A 6495-nucleotide genomic window follows, 5' to 3' on the forward strand; every position below is an offset into this window, starting at 1 on the left:
TCAAAGTATGGTTGAAACTTTTTCAAAATATGGTTGCAGCTTTTAGGAAACATGGTTGAAGCTTTTTGCAAACATGGTTGAAGCTTTTTAAAACATGGTTGAAGCAAAATAATAAGTTTGAAAAGGAAAAAGCCTTGAATGATTTAAAGTGTTGATTTAGCTGTACAGCAAAAGTTGGGAAAGGAAGCATATTTACATTATGCTTCCAGCAAAAATATTATAGGGATGTAGCTAATTTGCAGGCAAATCTAACAGAAGGTTGTAGCTATTTCCTATGAGCTTCCAGCAATATAAGTGTGTGACAAAAAGTAGCATTCACATATTATTTTTCAGAAAATATGTTTTAAGGGGGAAAATGCACAGAGATTCCCTTGAAACTTCAATGGATGAAGTTTGAAATATTTTCATATTTCAGAACCAGTGAAACAAAAAATAATTGTCACCGCATGATCATGTTGGCAAACAGAAGAACGCATCCATTAAAAACATAAGTGCATCATCCAAATATCAAGTTATCATCGGTTTACATACCAAAAGGACACATGTTTACTGGAGGTATCAACAGTTTACATACGAACGCGCACTACTCTAATCCTATTAGAACGCTATCACCTCGGACATGATCTAGACCTAACGAAGAAACAAGCTTGTTCGTCTTGAACCTTCCAGAAAATCAAGCCGCCAACTCATCGTTGAACGTCCGCTCCTTTGGGGCGTTGTTCATTGGGTGGCTGAAAAGGTTGTATGCCACATCGATGCGGTATCGCGCCATGTCTTCCTATAAAAAATGAATACAAAAAGTAAGCAAGAATGATACTAGTTATTCTTGTGTTGCATGAGTGATGAATGCAAAAAGTTCACATCCATCCACCGCAAAAAATTGATATGGATGTAGCAAAATTATGATATGGATGAAGCAAAAGCAGAATGTAGTTGTAGCAAACTAGACATATGAATGTAGCTAAAAAAGCCTAGTAGGTACAAACTTGAACCACATATGAAGCAACAACAAAACATGGTATTCTTCTGTTGCATGAGTATTGAAAACAAAGAAAGTAGATTGTAACAAAATGACAAGACAAAAAATTAAAAATGTGTACCTGCTTGAACTCTCTCATTGACTTCCCATCATAGTTCTCCACATACTTGAGCCCAAAAAAACCACAATCACATCTTTGAGATAATAAAAAGTTCTCCATCATACTTCCCATGCGTAGTTGAAAAAACAAAATGTTGAAATGGAACACATGATTGAAGCAAAATTCAAAAAGAAAACTCACAGGGTATCTTGCGTTGGGTAATCCTCTAGGTCAACACAGGCGAAGGATCCAACATTGACATTGAATTCGCTGCACTCTTGTGCGAGGGTCGCAAAGTTTGTGATCTAGCACCGAGAACACACACAAAAGTTTCAAAAATAAAATGAGGTGTGTAAAGATGACAACAGGGCATTTATGTAGATGAATCAGAAGGCTAAACAGAAAAAATCAGAGAGCATGAGCATACCAGGTTATTGGCTTGCTTCTTCAAAGGAGATTGTTTTCCTTTTGAATGGATTGAGTCAAATACATTCCACTGCTCGTGAAGCAAGTTTGCGCAAACAACTATCCAATGGCGATCATGAACAATTGTGAAAAAGAGCTGCAAAAAACAAAAGAAAGGCGAAAAGGTACTCAGAACATGTAAAAAATGTTACAGCCGTGTCACATCATTGGATCATATTTGGAAGTTATTTGTGGTGTGGAACAAAAGAAAGCTTCATGAAACTTACGAGGTCAAACTTTTGAACCTTGAACACTTCCATAGCCCTTTCAAGCTCAGCCATGAGTTTTGCTGGTTGGAAAGTTGATGGGTCTTGTTTTAGTAGGATCTACTTGAAAGATACAACAAAATGGTTAGTGTGTGTTGCAACGAAAATGTGAAAAGAAAGAAAAGAATGAAGCATTGCTTGTTTTTACAAAAACTTACCCCCGCGTGGACTGAGAAAATGTATTTCTTCAGCTCCGGTTCTTTTGCTGCACGGGATGCAATGTTGTTCATCTCGATACATAGTGACATGACCTCATCATTCATATCCCCGCGAGGCTTGAAGCATACAAGGAATTTCTTGTATCCAATGTAAAATCCACCTAGCTTGATGAAAGGTGTCCTGTTACCATAGATGCAACCGAATGAATCATTTGTTTCGAGCAGAAAAAATAAAAAATAGAAAGCAAAAAACAGATAAGGCTTAGGTAGCTCACACTTGTTCATTGGGTTGTGATTTCCTCAATGGTTTCCCGTGTTTTACAAACCTCTCATACATTTCTGCAGCCTTGTCGACCTTTTGCTTCTTTGCCTTGGTATTTTTTATGGCTGGAACTTTGGCCATCCTCTTCTTCCTAGTGTTCTTGTCATGTGTGCTAGGGCCACTGCTTGCATCAGCAAAATGCTCTTCTGTAGCGACCATCTTAGCAGTTGTAGCAAAAAAATACAAATGGATGAGTTTGCAAGAGATTGTACAAAAAGAATTTGCTGGAATCACACAATTGTGAAAAATGATATGGAGAAAAACAAAAAGAAATGATGCAAGATGAAGAAAGCATACTTGGGCTGTCATCATCGTCTGAAACAGGAAACACGGGGATGTTTGCATAGATGGGACTGACTGTGCTCTTCTTAATTATAGGCTCATCTGTGGAATGCATCATCTCATAGTCTTCGGAGCCCTTTGGGAACAACTCACAGGATGGCTCGTCGTCCCAAATGCCGGCTGTCGCACTCCTGGGTGCATCATAGAAGAGTGGGGGGCTGTGAGGTGAGGCGTTGTCTTCCATCTCGAAACTCACTCTTTGTTGCTCACGAGTTTTCGCAGCCTCTGTTGCAACTTCTAGGTTCAATCCGGTGACTTCATCCTTGTTGATGCTAGGTGTTGTACCTTGAGCTTGAGCTTGAGCATCAATGTCGGCATTTGCGGCTTTAGCATCATTCTCTTTTCCGCAACATTCGTCCATGATAGGTGCTTCAGGGCTCATTGGTAGCTGTGATGGCGTCTCCAACATCACGAAGGAGAGCGGCCATCCGGTTGCACTGCAATTCCTTTAAACACTGTCCAAACTTGCCTACTACATCATCCACCTCTGCTGCAAAAATATCCTTGTGCTTGTCGTATAGCATTTGAAACTGAGTTGGTACCTACAAGAAGGCAAGTGGCCTACATTTTTTGTGACAAGTAAATCCAGATTTTGAGAAGTAGGTGTGCTGTTGTGTCACTATGTATCAAATAAACAGTGTGATTGCAGCAATTTACTGTCATGGATGAAGCATAAAAAACAAATGGTCTATACCTCTAGGTAGCAAATTATGGATATGGATGTAGCAAAATTATGACATGTTTGAAACAAAAACATAATGTAGTTGTAGCACACTAGACATATGGATGCAGTAAACAAAACCTAGTAGGTATGAACTTAAACCACATATGAAGCAAAAACAGAACATGGTTGTAGCACATCAGAATGAGGGATGCATCAAACAAAATATACACTTGCAACTGGGTATAGTAAATAATGCAAAGCCAAAGGCAAAACAGGAAATGAATACAAAGAAAAAGATAGTGTAGATGGGGGAAAAGTACCCTTAGATCTTGCATGCTAGGGAATGATTGTTGCAGCCAATCGTTGAGCGAGGATGATAGGTGTGGTTCAGCTTCAACATTTTGTTGAGCCTCGTTTGATTGAGAGTCCTTCGCTGGAATTTCAGCACCTTGAATTTGGCTTCCTTGGCCACTAGTTCCTTGGCCACTAGGTGCTTCAGCACCAACTCCCTGCCCACTGGCTGCTTCAGCACCAACTTCCTGTCCCGCGAGTTGTGCTGCATAGGGGGTGTTGCACAAACTCCGTATCTAGGAAAACAAAACATGAGTGGCAGAAATAAGAAGGCTGCCATAACCTAAATGGAAAAGTAAAGATTGCTACATGCAAATTTAGTGAGCAAAAAATAGGGGGGGTCTTAATACTCCATTGGCAAAGGAAAGTACATAGGCGGGATGTAGCAAAATTACTTGGGTGTGTTTCCCGTAGAAAGGTTGGACAAGAGTGAGCTTGTTCTTGTCAACTTTATCCAACCAATCAAAATCCTTTTGACAAACAAAACGTATCCTTGGCACGGAATAATCAATGGCATGCTCATGGGAGGCCGGACGGAATATCAATATGATCCATGTATATGATCTGCATAGAATGGAAAAGGACATTAGCCAACAAAAACATAAATGCGAGCTATAGAAATGTATAAAAGGTTTCATGCAGCAAAGGAAAAAATGCATGTATTTCATTTTGTTGCGTTGCATACCGCTAACATGGGAAGGCATGAAGCGATCTGAAACTCCGCTGCTTTTTCTGTATTTGCTTGCATCCTCTTCTTCTCTTGAAAGACTCCAACCTCCTCCATCGCTCGTGCCAACAAGTGCTCATCCCAAGCGAATTCATGCACCAAAGACATATCTTCCAAGGAAGCTAGATACTCGAGATTCACCATATTGCCAGTGCTTGGGCACAAAACTGTTGCCAACGCAAGGAGTGTCCAAGTCCTATTTATCATAACCACGTCCTCATCACTGCAACTAGTGAGCAACTTGACAACATGGGCGATTGGAGCCCTGTTCCCCTCCTTGTAGATGCTGTGAAGATCATGTTCATCACTCTTCTTAAAAAGCTTCACGGGTCTATCACCGGATGGCACGTTGAAAATCCTTTTCACCATGAGCTTGCTGAAGGTGATGGACTTGTTCTTGTGTTTGAACTCAGAGAGTATGTGATTCGTGTTCATCACAACAAACTCAATGAGCTCATGGGGCACCTTGAAAGACCGGATGTCCAACAAGTCTCCAAACGGTCCCTCCCTTATGATTCTCTGTTTTTCTGGTGATACTTGCTTCCCAATCTCAGCCAGCCTTTTTGAGTTAAACCTTGACTTAAAGCCACATAGATTGCCTTTCTTCTTGGTCTTCTTCTTAACCTTCTTACTCCCTTCATTCTCACCAGCGGTGCCTGCGACATCTACAAAAAGGAAAAAAACAAGTCAATAAAACCCTAAAACTGCATCATCAGTAACTAGGAAAAAACATACAAAAACACCTAAAAAATCTGTAAAACATAAGAAACATACAAGCACACATAAAAAATGTACAGAATAAAACATGTCCTTCAGTTAGCACAGCATTAGGGCCATGTTTGTTTCGCTTCAGCATTAGGGTCATGTTTGTTTCACTTCAGCCTTAACTAAGAATTTTGTGAAAAATAATATTTAACAAAATTACTACATGTGATGATCAGGTATTTTGACCATAACTGCCATTAGCCAATTTGGGGAGACAGACCTATTATTACTAGCATTGGCTGTAACTTGTAAGTGTCATATTGCGTTGTCCCTACCATGTCTAGTTTAGTCCCACTATTCTCTGAAGTTTGAGTAGTGACTGGGAAATATGAATAAGCTGCATTGATTAGTAAAGCATCTAGTTCATATGCTAATGTTCAACTTAGTAACATATACAAATGTAACCTTCAACGAACTGATTATTTCTACTAATCATTAGTGACCCAGAAATGTTAACACGAGACCATCAGACCGGATAATGACTACTCAAGAAAGTGTGATGCAACAATGTAAAATCCATATAACTGTCTGCTGATGAAATAAGCAAAGCCATATATACCTGGATAAATAACCTGAAATCAGATGGTTTAGCACTAGCATTACACAAACCAATGATGGCAACCCATGGCAGCAGTAAGCAACACTCACAAATACAATACAACCAGGTTGATCATTGACATAATGCAGGCACTCCAAAGTATGGATCATTGCAAGAACAACATGTCCTTCACTTAGCACAACATTAGGGCCATATTTGTTTCACTTCAGCCTTAGAGAGGAAAAAATCTTGCAGGTACCAAGTACTACTCCAATGCACATGGAGTAATAATTATTCATGTTTGCTAGGTACTAGTACTACTACTACAATGGTCTGAAATTAGTACGTCCCTCCCTGACACCCTGTGGCAGTAAATCTCATCATCACGGTGATCTAGCAAAATGATTGGGCACAGCGTGCACACCCAGTACAGCTACAGTCTTACAGAGTAGTAGCACCAGTACTACCGACGGAGAAATGCGATGGATGGACAAACAACAACCTGTCACTTGTCACCAGAAATCTCCCACCGAACGCGGGGAGCTTAACACTCCGTCCTGCTGAACGATTCAAAGGGACTTTCCTCCAGATTTTAAGAAACGGAAGCACCAAACGCGTGCGCGCAAAGCCAACACGCAGCCTGGTTCCGGCCGCTTCCAGCTCACTCCGTCCCCTTGGCGCCGTGATGGAACATAGCTCAGGACAGGAAACATCGAATTTCCCCGAACAAGACGAGATCCAACCCTAATCCCAATCCCATTCCAAATCCCTCTTGAACACAAGATTCAAATCCACCACCCCGCCCCCTCCATCTGCCC

The 6495-nt window shown here is 40.6% G+C and overlaps 1 pseudogene; it reads right to left on the reverse strand.

The window, feature by feature from the left end:
* Window positions 1–622: 622 nt before the first annotated feature.
* On the reverse strand, window positions 623–5239 carry LOC123040290 (uncharacterized; annotated as a pseudogene).
* Window positions 5240–6495: the final 1256 nt, after the last annotated feature.

Source organism: Triticum aestivum, chromosome 1A (assembly GCF_018294505.1).
Source record: "Triticum aestivum cultivar Chinese Spring chromosome 1A, IWGSC CS RefSeq v2.1, whole genome shotgun sequence".
NCBI classification, from domain to species: domain Eukaryota; kingdom Viridiplantae; phylum Streptophyta; class Magnoliopsida; order Poales; family Poaceae; genus Triticum; species Triticum aestivum.